The sequence below is a fragment of the Trachymyrmex cornetzi genome, unplaced genomic scaffold (assembly GCF_001594075.2).
Source record: "Trachymyrmex cornetzi isolate Tcor2-1 unplaced genomic scaffold, Tcor1.1 scaffold147, whole genome shotgun sequence".
Lineage (NCBI taxonomy): Eukaryota > Metazoa > Arthropoda > Insecta > Hymenoptera > Formicidae > Trachymyrmex > Trachymyrmex cornetzi.
The window spans coordinates 4,318,496-4,334,071 of NW_017296059.1; the positions used below are offsets into that span (position 1 = coordinate 4,318,496).

General features: G+C 40.2%; 1 protein-coding gene across 4 annotated transcripts in view; it reads right to left on the reverse strand.

Moving 5' to 3' along the window:
• LOC108757857 (MKL/myocardin-like protein 1) overlaps positions 1-15,576 on the reverse strand; it is a 223,559-nt gene that overhangs the window by 33,027 nt on the left and 174,956 nt on the right. The window contains exon 1 of one of the 4 annotated variants that reach the window (XM_018502516.1): positions 6,349-6,579. The exons of the other annotated variants lie outside the window; for them this stretch is intronic. The gene's annotated coding sequence lies outside the window, so the exon portion shown is untranslated. Of the gene's footprint in view, positions 1-6,348; positions 6,580-15,576 lie in introns of those variants that run through there. 4 annotated transcript variants of the gene reach the window in all.

The window sequence follows — 15,576 nt, forward strand, 5'->3', positions numbered from 1 at the left end:
AATCGAGGCGACGGGGCCGAGCCGCGAACTCGTTCTTGTGTTCACTCCTTGCTCGGCGCGTGGGCGAGGATTCATTCCGCCGTCGTAAATTACGGTAAAATTACCGGCAACGTGAAAAGAGCCGAGCGGACCGGCGCGGCGGACAGGCGGGCGGGCGTCGCGTAACTTTCGAAAACGTGAGAGGCAGAGCGTTCTCCGCACGGCTTCTCATTGAGAAAAATTGAGAGAGGTGAAAGCGAGACAAAAAATATTTCACCGCTGGTGAATAAGTTTTTGAATATTTCTGCCCGGTCGCGTCGGTCGTTCATTGCCGGTTTTAAACGTGGTTGCGTCGCGCCGAAACGATCCTCTGCTAAGTGAAATCTCTGCCGTGAAGGTGCATATACATTTATCGATCGATCGGCAAACTGCAAAATTGTAATTGTATCGTGTAATTGGTAAGTACCGAACCTTCGATGTAATTCCCGGTCAACAAATTGATATCGAACCGGCGCGAGGAATTATTAAGCGATTAACATGGTACTGTTGCGCGCGAGGTGAAATTTAATTTGCCACTGTATGCACACGATGATCGTCGCGGTGCCATTTAACGTACTAGCGTAACGGAGAAGGTCATAAAGACGCACCCGGTAGACGATCGGTGGTGGAAGAGCCGCAGTGAAAGTTGACAAAACCAAATCGGATCCTCCGGCGGACTGGTCCGGCACCCACGCATTGGCATTTAATTAACGCCGAAATTATTAAAGACGGCTCCGTACTGTCCACACACTAAATAACCGCCCACGCGTAATATTCCTCTGTGCACCGTTACACCCATACTATTCGATCATTATGTAAAGTTCTTCTTAATTACGGTACCAGTAATTAATTCGAACGACCGCTTAAAAAAAAAAAAGAAAAAAAAAGATTTAATATTCGGGGAAAAAGGTCATCATACACGGAACTGATGTAATATTTTCGAAAAAAATGCTTGGTTGTAATTGAAAAAATTACTCGACATTTAGAAAAATTGATTGAAACGGTTTTTTTTTTCGTTGACAGCTTCATTGATTTCTTTTAAGATATACAGAAAGAATGATTTTAGTATTTAAAAATTTAGATCTATTTCAAATCTAAAAATAATTTTATTGGATATCAAAATAATTATGTAGAAATCTCAATGCTGCAAAACATTCTAGCAACAAGCTGAATCGTCCTACATAATTATTTTGACGGTCTAATAAATTTATTTTCAGATCTGTACTTGGCTATATTTTTAGATACTTTAGCAAAACCATCCTTTTCGTGTATAAATTAATATTATAGTTACTGTTTTCTGTAATATCATGTGCAAAATATTACCGAATTCCCTCGAGCTTTTTTTGTACGTAACTGTCAAAATCGCGACAATGTCGTCGAATTAACTCATTCTAGAGCGGAATTATGTCATTATAATCAAGTTTATCGGGCTACCTTTACCTTAGCCAGGCGGTACACGCCGTGTAATTAGCGTAATTACTATCATAATGCGCTCGTTGCCGCCGGCCATTCGTTAATGTTACACTCCCGCGGGTTGGTCCACAAAATTATTTCATCTCCATTTTCAACCTACTTATTGCGCTTATGGTTATTAAGGGACGGATGGAGGCAAACGAAGAAAAAGAAGAAGAGAACGATGGGGCGGAAGAAGCGATGCGTAGCTGCGCGCGATCGCGCCCGATCGAGCATTGATTAATTCGCGGAGCTTTTCTGCCATTTATAACGCCTCGCCTAATTAACCGTGGCCAGGTTAATAGCGCAATTTGTTACTTTAATGACGTATCAAGTTACGAAATTAACGTGGCAGATCTAGATGAGGAGCGCACCTTGCCGCCATGGTGAACCTCGTTTAACCTCACGCGTTCAATTATTTTTCGTTTTATGCCGTCGCCGGATATTTAGCAGAGTACCTAGTGAGAAAAAAAATGAATACTGAGAGAGAAGTACCGTTTCTTTACTAGTTTCAGTAATGGAAAATGACGCTTTCCATTTGTAATAATAAAGTAAAAGGTAACATAAACACAATTAACGGAAAAATATAGCTCAAGTAAAATAAGCAAAAATAAATAATAAAATGGTAAAAAGCGAATTAATACAGAAATATTTGAGATAAGATATAAACAAGTGTAAAGCATAATTATAAATATAATGTGAAATTTGCCAATTTCAGACCGTTATCGCTAATCTAAATTAAGAAGAAAAATAATACAACTTAAATAAAAATAAATAAACGTGAATAAGATCTGAAGATTATAAGAAAGCAAATTAATGATAAAAGAATGTTTAAGCGATGTATAAGAAAAACAGCAAGTGAGTATAAAGCGTGATTGCAATAAAATTTGCCAACTTTCAAATGGTTATTGCCAATCTAAATTAAGAAGATACGTCAGATCGAGTGAGTACAGATAATAGTATTAAATCGTCAATATCTTTAGTGTTATTCGCGCGCATTAATTTCAACCGCAAGACGAAGGCGGCTTTCAAGCGTCGTGACAGTCACCGGGCGCTAATTTACGAGACGTTTTTATTGTATGACGACTCGAGTGCTTTCCGATAAACAAGAGGCTGTGGTATGTTGGTTACGGCCCCATGAAGAGGGTTGCGAAAGAGAAATCAGGGAACGGACCCCCTGCACCGGAGAGAGAAATAGTCGGGGCCCCTCCCACGAGGCGGCGGCCTCGACACGCATTTCCAAAGAGTCTTTTCGTCGTCACGGTCCCATCAGCCCCCGGAGTACCGTCGATTCTTATCTGGTCGCGCCGATCTTCATGATCTTTCACTATACGGTCCCTCTCGCACAAATTTATTCGCGTGAGGTGAGAGACGCGGATCTGAATGAGCCAGTGAAACCGAATCACGATTTGTGATATTTTTAACTGTCGATATTGACGTCGATTTTATATCGATATCGCATAACCATGGCCGTAATATCTTTTTACGACAGGACTTTAATTGCCGATTAATACGTCCCAGGCTTTTCCGATAAACGACGTAATGCTCCGAATTAATTATGAGACATTCCTGAATATTTTTTTGTTGTACGAAGCGTCCCTCTCGTGACATCTTTGTCTTTCATATTTTTTTTGTTTTTGAAACGATTGATATTTGCCTAAGAAGATTCTCACGAAATCAAAATATGAAATATGCGAAAAGTTCCGATTTTTCTGATAAAAAATTACAAATTGTGCAGAAATATGAAAAAAAACTGTTTTATCAGTGTCTAAAAATTCAGCTAGAAATAGGTTTAAAAATATTTTTATTGGACCATCAAAATAATTGTGTAAAACACTTATGCTAGTCGCTAGAATATCAAACTTTTTACAGCATTGTTTATCATTGTTTGAATCTCTTACATAATTATGTTGATGATTCAATAAAATTATTATCACATCTATGAGTGTCTACATAAATTTTTACATACATCAACAAAAATTTTTTTCCATATATAAACCTTAATATTTCCCTAAATATTTTTAAAGTAGACATAGAGTAACGAGTGTTTTTGCAAAGTGCAAAATAAAATTTTGCTATTTAACTTTTACTGTACAATTGTTTACGCATTTGAGCTATTAACAGATTAATTACTACATATTATTCAATAAAATTTATCCTAATCTATCCTAATAGTAATTTATCCTAATCTTTCCGATTTTTAACAGATACATTATCTAAAGTCAAATACTATTATGCAACAGAACATTTCCTCCGAACGATCAGAAAGCGTTAAGCAAAGCGTACAGTGTTAAATAACGCGAATTCAAATGTTTATCATGGTTTATCTCTTACACTTCTTTACTACCTGCTAATCAACGACGATTCAAGGAATGTCATCGAAACATCAGACGTGTCATCGCACATTAGCGTGCGAGTAATTAATTAAATCCACTCGAGTTATAAGTAACGTTAGTGGCGAAGTTTGACTAAAATCAGCGAGCTCCTAACGTTCTAATAAATATTCCGTAACGATCTAATCAATATCTAACGTGGCAAACAACAAAATAAAATGTTAACGACACGAACCTCTAATCAATTTTATTCAAAAATATTTCCGAAATTCTCTAGTTGATTAACTTGATAAAAAATATTTTTATAACCAGATAAGAAGGATAATGGCAAAAATGAGCAACATAGATGTTACGCAACAAGAATTAATAAATTAATTTATTAACCAAAATGTTTCGACTCTACACTTGATTTTCATTAGTTTGATAAAAAGTATCACAACATAATAAGATAATAAAGCATGATAAGAAGATTTGAAGGGGCTTTAAACCGTAATTAAAAACACACAGCAGCAACTAAAAATTAACGCAGAGGACAATGTGTAAAAAAAATAAATTTAAAAAAAATAAAAAAGTATGAGACCATATCAAGTACTAAACACAAAAACGTAATATTTTCATCTTGATGGTGCGTTATATTTCTTACTTTCCCCGGTACTCCCGCTTTCGTGAATGACTGACAATCCCAAATACGACGACTGGCACGATCATATCTCTGCTATTAATTTACTGAATGAAGAACAGACGGTCATGGAGACTATTGAATCTGTCCATTATCCGAACAAGACCGTTAATACGCTCCGGCGCAGATCGAAAGACGGGCCGCTTGCTGAAGGGCCGGAACAATATCGCAGCGAAGGAAGGTACGAGTGACCAAATCGACTGCAATCGACGGTGCGATCTCGCGACGGTGAAATGCGCATGCACCGGATCGTCATGAGCCGTCGCGAACGAGCTCCGGCCTGTCGGACGTGTTTGCGAAACGAGGTAGATCGAATCCGAGGGATCGCGATTCAATTAATATCTGACCGGTGCTTGATTTAATTATCAGATTCGACCAGTGCCGATAGGAATCGCTTCATTAATGCGCGCCATGTTTTCAATCAGAATGCGACTGTCCAATGAGAAAGAAAGAAAAACGAGAGGAAAGAAAAAAAAGAGGAAATGTCATCGAAAACGTCGTGTGTCGACACGAACACCGTGTAATTATCGCGGTCCATTAGTTCATCGTTGGTCATCCTCCCGAGACGCAAATCCGAAGTACGAGCGCCTGGCACTGCCAAGTCCACGCGGGTCCACTACGCTCTGGCCCGATTTTATCTGGCCTGTGTTGATCGTCGAGGTGGGAAGAGTTTACGCTTCGCGCCTCTTTAACGAGTCTCAAACGCGGACACGGGCTAAGCTTTAATACGCGCTTTTTATTGCTGGCACATTTTTGGCGCTACAGCCAACGAGGTTGACGCCGTAAAAATGTTCGCCGGTTTTAAACGCGGCCACGTCTCGGCGGTAGGTTTCCCCCGATATTTTATTATGCGCCGTTGCGATGAATAATTTATCACGTTGGAAATCGATTTCCTCACGGATGATACTCCCCTCCGAATTATAGAGACGCTAGCGAGGAGATCACGAGTCACTGATCGGATACAATTAGCACACCTGGCGTGTTCGACGTCCGACGGCACTTTGCCACCGCTGTCATCCTCACAAAGACCAAAGCCATCAACGATCTTGGCAAGTCTATAATTCTCAATGAGCTGGACGCGGCGAGACGAGGCGCGATGGCACGCTCGATTTGCACTTCGCGATCTGCCAGGCGCCGTTCTTTTTTTCATTCATAACGAGAGCGTGGCGTGACCATAGTCAATAACAACATTCCTCGCCGTTAGCGACATCCTAATCGACGCAAACTAAAATTAACATCAGTTTGTTAATTTCATACTCAACAATTAAATGCATTATAACACATGGTGTTACATAACAGTCACATTATTGAGCGCAAAATTATAACATTGATGTTATTTCTAGATGGTGTGATTGGTCAGTTCGCTGAAAAGTTTCTGATTGAAAATGGACAAATCAGAAAATTCTAATCAATCAAAATTCTATTTATCTCAACTAGAATTATAATAGAGTCAATCAGAAAATTCTGATTTGTCCATTTTCCAAGATTCCAATTAATGCAGTCAGACTTTTTTTTTCCAGTGTACGTTAATTAGTCGCGGACACTTTTTACAATAGCGATAAATGATTCTCTGTACCTCTTAATTACCAGGAATATGTATTATTTATTAAAAATTAATATCAATCTGCGTTACGTCAAATGACATTATTAATAATCGAACATATCGACGACTGTCATCTAGCACAATTCCGAATACCGCGGTAGATCTCAATGCCGCCATCGACGATCGTCGATCTTCATCAAGCCTCACTTGAAAGGGACATTTAACGCGTTAACGTACGAGCGCGACGCGTTCACAGAGGCCGACGACGATCGATCCCGCCGCGTTGATCGATCTCGTAGTAGAGCGAAGCAGAAAATGCACACCATTCATTTTCATCCGTGAAGGCCAGTCGGAGCGTCGGTCGTCCTAACGAGAGAGCCTCGTCGCGGCCTCCGTTGAACCGTACCTCGTGCAATGACAACGTCGCCGGTAACACGCTGACACACAGCACCGATTGCACATCCCACAACGACGATGCACTGTACCATCGGCACGGCCGATTTACACTACCGCCCGTTCTCATCTCGGCATGATGCCGAGAGGCAGACGCGACAACGTGTTTTGCAGTTTGCACACTTCTCACGACTGGTTTGCGAATCCTCTCTCTATCAGAGTATTCACCTGTGTTGGGGTGCCACAAAAATATCCCAGTGCTCCAACGATCCCTTTCGGTTCGCCGCGGGCCTCACGACACTCGCGGCGGCGCGTAAACACACAACACTGGGGGAATTGGCACGTGCCCGCGGAAACGTCAGATGGTAGAGACAACGTGGGGGCGCACACGAGCGGTCCCAGGGGGTTGACACGTCGCGTAACGAAGAACTGTGGGACGGAAAGGGAGGAAGAGAGGAGAGAGTGCGAGAGAAAAAGAGATAGAAAGGGAGAGAGAGAAAGAGAGAAAGAAAGAATCGGAGAGAGAGAGGGAGGGAGAAAGCACCACACGCGCTTCCTGGGAGTGAGAATGCGATCTGTCGGTCCGGTCTCTCGGTTCGTCTCTGACTGGTGTCGTGTGCGCGGCTCACGAGAGAGCACAGCCCGTGCTGCGCGCTGCGTGCCGTTGCGGCCTGGGGGCCACGTGACACGGTCCCCTGCAGGAGGTAGGACCGCACACTCCGCGAGTAAGAGTGGCCGGACCGGCCATGTGTGTTGTGTAGCGCACGCGGGACTCTCGCGTGCGCGTGTGGGCCGCATCGCATGGGTGTTGGAGGAGGAAGAGAAAGAGAGAGAGAGAGAGAGGGAGGGGAAGGGAGGGGAGGGGTAGGAGGTAAGCGGATGAGAAGGATGAAGAGAAACAACGAAGACAATGAGAAGAAAATTAGACGGAGTGAGAGAAAAAGCGCAAAAAGAGAGCGAGGGAGTAAGCGAACGAGGGTGGATAAAGCGAGCGAGCGAGAGAGAAAGGGAGAGAGATCGCGAATGCAGTCGGCCTGCCGTCGCATCCCGTGCAAAGGGAGCGTAGCGGCGCAAGGGGGACGTAGGCGGGCCAAGGGGGACCGCCGCTGATCGTGGGTCAGAGTGGTGGAGTTGTTTGCGAGAGAGGGAACAGGAGAGCGTTGCGAGGAAGGGGGTAAAAGCGATTGAGTGGGAGGACTGGGTCCGCGGGCCCCGCTACGGGCACCGAATGGAAGTGGGGTCACCTCCCTCGGTCTTCACTCCTTCTCATTCTCTCTCGTGAATGTTACTCGAAGAGAAGCAGGAAAATGAGGGGCACAAGACTCGAGACGAGGAGGTAGGGCGGCCTACGACCCCGCCAGGCGCGTGCCTCGAGTCAGCTCGCACGGTCTACCGCGCACGATTGATAACGAGCCATGGTTGGCACCGTAGTGCTTTACAGTCGTTGATTTTTATTCAAGCTATTTGTATGGCACATAGGCGGATCAATTGTGCAGGTTGATCTTAGCACTTTGAACGTGGAGAAAGTATATCGACAATCGAGGCGTTCAAATCGATCATGAATGCTATTATTAACCGACACGGGCTGCCAAGTCCGCAATCATTGAACATTTGTAGAGAATATTCATTCAGTGCCATATGTTATAATAATTTATAAAACTAGTCAGCGTTTTGAATCTTTTTGTCTTTTAAAATTTTCCTATTCAATACATATTAATCGTAATCATAAAATTTTTATAGTTATACAAATTATTTCTCCCACAAAATGAAGATTTCAATTTTTATTTTTCCCGATAAATGCTCTTAAAAAAATCCTATCAGATGAAACATGCTGAAGCTAGGAAGATACAGAGCAGCTAGAAAGTGCGCCGATATGCGGAAAGACTAAGGGAAACGCATGAAGATGCGTGGGCGTTAAGAGCAAGAGAGTAACGGTGCACGGGATACGTATAGGTACAACTGTTAGATAAGAGATGGTAGATATTAGTGCGACAGGAGAGATGTGTCGCAGCGATTAATGTCGCGCGGAGAATGCGCGCCCCACGGAACTGGATCCCGACCGGCTGTAAACCGCGATTAACGACGGTCGCTCGCGAGATCCACTCTCCGAAATAATTCTTTTCTAGTTTCCTGTGACGCAACTATAACCGGGGACGCGGAACTAATGGTTCCGTGCAAGTTTTCGTGGAAGAGGCGACTTAAAGGGAACCGGTCGGGCACGCGCCCTTCGTCATTCGGGCGCGGGATGACTACGGCAGATGATCACTGCTTTACGAAGCTTATTAACACTTTTCAGGATATACCCACATTCCTCGTAAGAAGATAAAGCTCAAAACATCCTTCCTTTTCGACACACAATATCTGGGCTTACTTTAAATTTATGTAGAAGAGATATAAGAGATATCAATTTTTCTCTCGTCTCTTATGGGAATAAGTAAATATAAAATTAGAATATGATAATAATAACAGTCTAGCACAGACGACTATATGTCGACTATATGCTGTTATATTTGATAAAATAATAAACAATTAATGCATAAGAAAGTTAAATGTTTCGACTCGAATTTGAGCCATCTTTAATGTAGTATCGAGTATGAATAAATATGTATAAAGATTTCTATTTTAATTCTGTATTTATTTCAATTTAAAGAATTTTTACTGTTCATTAAAATAAAATAAAATTAAAGTATGATAAATTAAAAAAGAAGAATAAATTAAATTTGAATAAATTAATGAGAAACAATTTTAGGCGCACTCTTATGTAATTGTTTCTTTTTTATCTCAACAACAAGAAAATATTAAGCCTCCCATCGTCTCTTGTATAGCTACAATATTTTTATTAAGGACTTCCATGATTGGGATTTGCTTGTATAACGAAGACACGTCTTTAACCTTCGTCATGACCTCTGTCTTGGGTTCTGTGCGATTGGCGTGGAATGACGGAATTAAAAATGTACCGATGGAATTTTAAGTCGTTCGCGGCATTATGGACTTTCCCGCGATGACACGGCGGAGAATGGATAGGAAGACACTGTCGAGACGAGAGCCAGGTTTTACTGTCAGGAGGATTTTACGAGAGTCGCGCGCCGACGAGTGATGATGAAACGAGTCTACTGCACCGCGCGATGCCGCGTATTTATAGAAATGTAGACGGAGATTGTACGCTAATGGTCGTATAAATAGTACCTCTTACTAGAGTTTTTAACCGGAAGCAAAAGCCTCAGGTGCTTTAAAAGCGGCTCGTAAACGAAGCCCGTAAATATGAGTGTCGTCCGCGGCAACTCATCGCGCCAGCACGACGTCGGCCACAACGTAATTATTCGTTTGGCGGAGGTGAAAAAGGTACACGATAAGCAAGGAGTACACGGCACGTGACGTGATTGCCTGATCACGGCCCTGATGATCGGGTGTCCCTTGAGGAAGTCGAAATTTCCGTGGAAGCCGGATGGAATCTTAAACGGACAGTTATTTGACTGGGCGAAAGCGCGAAAAGTCGGCTTCAAGAATGTTTGATAAAAAGCTCTGCTGCTAGTGCTATAAAATTATTTCATGTTTTTATGCGTTGCTTGCCTCGCAATTTTGTATGTTAACAGAATTTTAATTATCATAAAAGCATTAAAACTATATTTTCATATGTTGAATAGCGTAGTATTTATTATTAGCTAAATATTTGTATTATATTAACAAAGTTTATTTCAGATAACGCTTATTTCTTTACAAGCGTTCAGAAAAATTTTAATAGCTCCGGTCACCAGTCCGATCATCGTGGCAATTAATATGTTGATATTTTAAGGACAGGTTATTTGACTATATAATATTGTAATAAAAAGTGTTGAGGTAATCATTTTTTAATTATAAATTATGAGTAAATTTTTGTGACTTATTTAAATATTGCTCGCGACTTTTAAAACTATTTGCATAAGATTACTACATAATTCTTTTTAATTATACGCAGTTTCTAAATTAACTCTTTTTTTGTACAAAGTAAGAACAATACAAAGAAATTCTTTAATTTTCAGAAAGATGTTCAAACAATTAAACAGAATTTTATTAAATAGAACGAAATATACAGAAATGAAAAATACTGTACATATTTCATTCATCATAATTCATCACCTATCGATATCGCTTTCTCGACCAAGGATTTCTTGAGAACAGTATTCAATCGAGTGCCGAATCAATTATACTATGCATTGCATCATGGAAAACCCGTTAAGGATTAATATAATAAGCCTTCCATTGCAAGGAGCGTTTTAAGTGGTGATTCTTGTTTTGTGTGCGCGTGTCAGTAGCGAGTTCTTGGCGGAAAGTCAATGAAAAAGTCATATTTACATAGTTTCCACGTGTTAGCGATGCAAACGATTTGCCGACGAAAAGGTTAAACGTGTCGTTGCGCGAGTGACGAGGATAGGTACTTAAATGATGAATACGCCTCGCTTCTGCATTCATCAGTACCTTGCTGCGATCAGAAATACAGTTGCCGTTGCAACTGAGAAAGAATCGATCCTAAAGATAATAAAGACAAATGTTAAAACAATAAATTCGACTCGCGATGTCGAAACAATTGTAGATATGTAACGATGAAAAGTACTAATGTGTAGTACGCTACATTAATGATAAATACTTAACATTATATTTATTTGCCATAATTCTGTTTAGAACTACATACTTAGTATTAAATAATTGCAGTACGTAATTATATATGTACATACATACGCAGTTTGGTACATGAGTATGTATAACAGAAAATATAGGCCATATTATGAAATAAATTTTGATAAATTAAAACAATTTTTTTTATAGCGTTAGCTTCTTTTTCTTCGAGTTGATATATACTTGCGATTTTTCTGTTATACATACTCATATACCACATTGCGTATGTACAAATATAATTATATAATACTAATTATTTAATACTACACTGAGAGAAAAATGTCAAAGTATTGCGAAACAAATGTTACTTACAAAATTTGATTGTGATGAAGAACATTTCTGTGAAATATATCTTATTTCTGTGAAACATATCTCATTAATTGCAAAAAAATAAAATAGGTGGCTTATTTGCTAGGAATAAAATTTTATTTCGCTAATATTTAAATATATATTTATTTCAGTGAAATAAATATATTTTTCACAAATATATTTTTAGGCATCTTTTTCTCAGTGTAAGTATGTAGTTCTAAACAGAATTATGGCAAATAAATGTAATTTGTCTCTCTAATCTATTTTTAAATTATTTGTGTTTCATTATTTTTATTCCACCTAAATGACTGAAATTCTACACTCCCATATTTCACTAAAGAAAAATGGCCGCATAAAACAGATACCCCCATTAGGGAGGATGACTGATTAATTATACGCAGCTCCACGAACTTCAATGTGACTACGCTTAAAAAAAACATTCGAGTTGCGGTGTAACCGAAAACGATCGCTTGTACGATCGGTACATGATAATGCAGAATTAAAGCAGGACTCTGAATACGCGGATATGTTAGCAAAATACACGTCGCGCTTCCCCGTCTCTCTCAGTTTGCGATTGGCTCCAACTTCGCCCACCGTTGTGTATTTTGTAAGTCGGAAAGTCGGTTTCGGAATCACGCGGTTCCTGAACGGAGTGCCCACGCAGCGAATTGGGCTCCGACGCGACGGTTGCCGAAACAACGTCTCTCTGAATTTCGCCCACGTTTGGTCCCATCGGCCCCGCAGGCAGAGGGCCGCGCGTGACCAGCGATATTCTGTGGGGGACGATTTCGCGGTCAGGGCCCTATATGCGGCACGTCCGGCATTTCCGAAATTATTGCGGCATAATGAATATTCATAGAGATGTTTACGTCGCCTACTAATTTCGACGGACGGTGGCGATATCTCATTTGTCCTTTCGCAATAAAACGCTAGATTTTTATGTTTATTGAATCTCTGCGAACGCGGGATGGACTATATATGGATCGCCTGTGTATCTCCGCATTCTAAAAAATATCAGTGTGAATTTAACACCACGATCTGAGAGAAATGTCTGGTTGGGTGAATTGGGATTCTGGTTTAAATGGACGAATCAGAATTTTCTGATGAAATCTGTTAAATTCTAGTTTGAGATAATCGAAATTCTGATGGATGTAATCAGAATTTCCGATATTTAATCAGATATTTTTCTCAGTGCATTCGGTATCTATATAACTCTCACCTTGTCGGTGCCAACATTAACGTCAACATGGTGTGAACTCACAACCCCAGTGAAGCTTATTGAAGCCATGCTATTAAATCCACATCATGTTGGTGTCAATACCAACACCTACACAATAAGAATTATGTAGGCACAACATGATGCTAAATCCACACCGATATTTCTTAGAATGCGTTGTGCGTTTAATATTCGACCGCCTTCAATATCGTTGCCTATCGATTATGTCCTTTTTCATATCGACATAAAGCAGCTGATTTTTCTTTTATTAAAAATCATCATAAGTACTTAATGTATATGCACGTCCTGATCATTCAGGTTAATCTCAGTTTGCAAATCACAAAAAGCCACGTCAAGCGGCCGCGATCGGACTTCGCTGCGTCGGATTAAAAAAATAGGGCTTGTGGTGAGTTGAGGTGACAAATCGCTCAGATTTGCCGTATCGTATCTATCTATCGATGGATATTAGGGCTTGGAATGCCCATCAACATATACACCATGCCGTGACTAATGTCTAATGATGCGCGTCGCGCGTTCTCTTCGCCTCTTCGTTTCATCGTCCGATTTTAATCCGGCGTCCGGCTTCGATTCTTAAGTGCCACTCGCTGAAATCTTGATGTCACCTCAAGAGACACTCGTCGAAAGACTATATGCTCGCGAATTTCAGCCGGAATAACATTTCGCTTGCGCGCGCGCGCAACTTGATCAACGAAAGCCCACGCGCGTCTCCCTAAACCGTTTCCTGCTTCATTATCACGCGAGCAACGTTGTACGCGCCGATGTTACATAAATATAGTTATGTTCCCCCCGGTGCGATTTCATATAGGAGTTCTGTAGCCAACAATGATCGATGATCATTCGTTTGTATCAGTGGCAATCGTTGAAACCTGAAACCTGGAACGCTAAAGGCCGAATTGTAGCGAATATCCGGTATCGCGAACTATTAGAACAATCTTTTCCATCAAATAAATGAAAAAGCCAAATACGATTGAGGCTAAATCTTCATGCCTAATAATATTTTTATCAACGAATTCAAGTGGAGCACTCAGTGCACATTAAAGCTGTCGTACACAAATTGACGTAAAATATATGTTTAATATAAATATAAAAGCAAATTAAACTTAACATAGTGAAAGCTAAATTATTTTTACTTATCAAAATCTTTGTTATATAAACAATCACTACATAGTGGGTTCAATAAACGTCACATACATACAACTCCGGAGAGTTAAATAAAATTTCATTCAATACAATTTCCAGTTGTTCAAACTGCGCGCCGAATCTTGAAAACAACCGATCAGAAAACGTAATCCTGAAGCTGGAATAATATCAGATAGTAAGATATTTTTTGTTACTTTTGGTAAACATCGTGACTCGGTATTTTTCGCAGGTTTATCTGAATCATCTGCGATGTCCGAAGAAGCGATCTGGACAGCGATCGTAAATTCGCAGACATCGTTAAGTGCGAGATAAATTCCGTGATGAAGCATTAAGCCACCATATTCTGAAAATAAGACGCGAGATTTAATGATCGCGTTTTGTACGTACTTAATTTACGAATTCTAATTATGATAACGATGTGGCAGCGTGAATATTAATGCTCGCGAGTTTCCATAAGCAATGCAATACTAATTAGTCATCCTTATCTCGCGTAATGTTTCCTTTACATTTGAATATTACATTTTAATTTGTGTCAAGTCAAACGACAAATAACACCGTCTCTTCATTCGTTGTAATAAAATTATTTCACAAACAAGTAACGCGACTTTCCTGCAGATTATTTCAAGATGCGAGCGAACTTTCTCTCTTACGTGCCATTTCATATATTGTTTAACAAACGGAGTGGATCAGTTAAAGTTGCGCAATGGAGAAAATTGAATAAAACCTTTTCTCACGCAGCAACCGCGTATTCTCGACGGCACTTGACCGATATCCGGAGCCAGATTTCTATGCCGCGATAAGAATCAATGGCCGTACGTCGCACTGCGTGGAAGCGGCGTGAAGAGGCTTGTAAACAGCGAGGGTTGGTACATGGTGCCAGTTAATTGTGGGTGTAACGCGGCACGTCTCCGCCAGACAGCCACGACAATTTGGAGAGTCTCGTAATGTACGAGCTTGTAAAAATTTCCCCTAATTAAAACGGGTGACGCCGTCATAAGATGACGACGAGAGGAAGCCGTTGAATGTGGCGTGATGCTAGGAAGCACGCTTCGATCGTGATGAAAAAGAAAAATAAAGATCCTCTAATCACGGTTTGGTTATAACAAGAGGTCCGATATTTTTCGTCAAAATCATGTGAGAAAGAACTACCTCGTCCTAGAGTGAGAAAGAAAGTTATGTGCTGTCTCGCTGTGATGTAATTTTATCATTTAAATGCAGTAAGTGTTGAACACGTTTATATGTATATATTCCAAAAAATACCAGTGTGGGTTTAATTAACATCAACACGGTGAGAATTGTATAGACACTGCATGTTAAATCTGATTTTTTAGACAAACGTTATTAAGAAAAATTATATCACATATTCGATAATATTAACATAAACTAAATAAAAATAAAGTTTTAATAAATTCTTTAAGTATCAATTAATTATATTTAACAAAAATAAATTTTAGAAAATTAATGCAAATTTCCGGTAATGTCGAATGATTATAGGCTACTATCTTATATTCAGACTCTGATTAGGGTCTTTAAAGAAAATGATCTCATCGCGGGGCTCGCGGTGGAAATATGTTATGAGGAGAGGGCACTTAAAATACCGCTGTGATAAAAAGGTATTTACCGCCAATATATTTCGGCATTGAATGCGCGAGATAAGCAAGTGCTGATCGCACGGAGAGTAACAGTAGTGCAATAAAAGCTTACCGCTGTGTACATGATGTCACCAATAAACCTGCATCGACGATCTTTTTATTAGGCAATTAAATTTTACCGGGTTGCGAGCGGGCATCGCAATATTATAACGCTACTGCGTTATCCG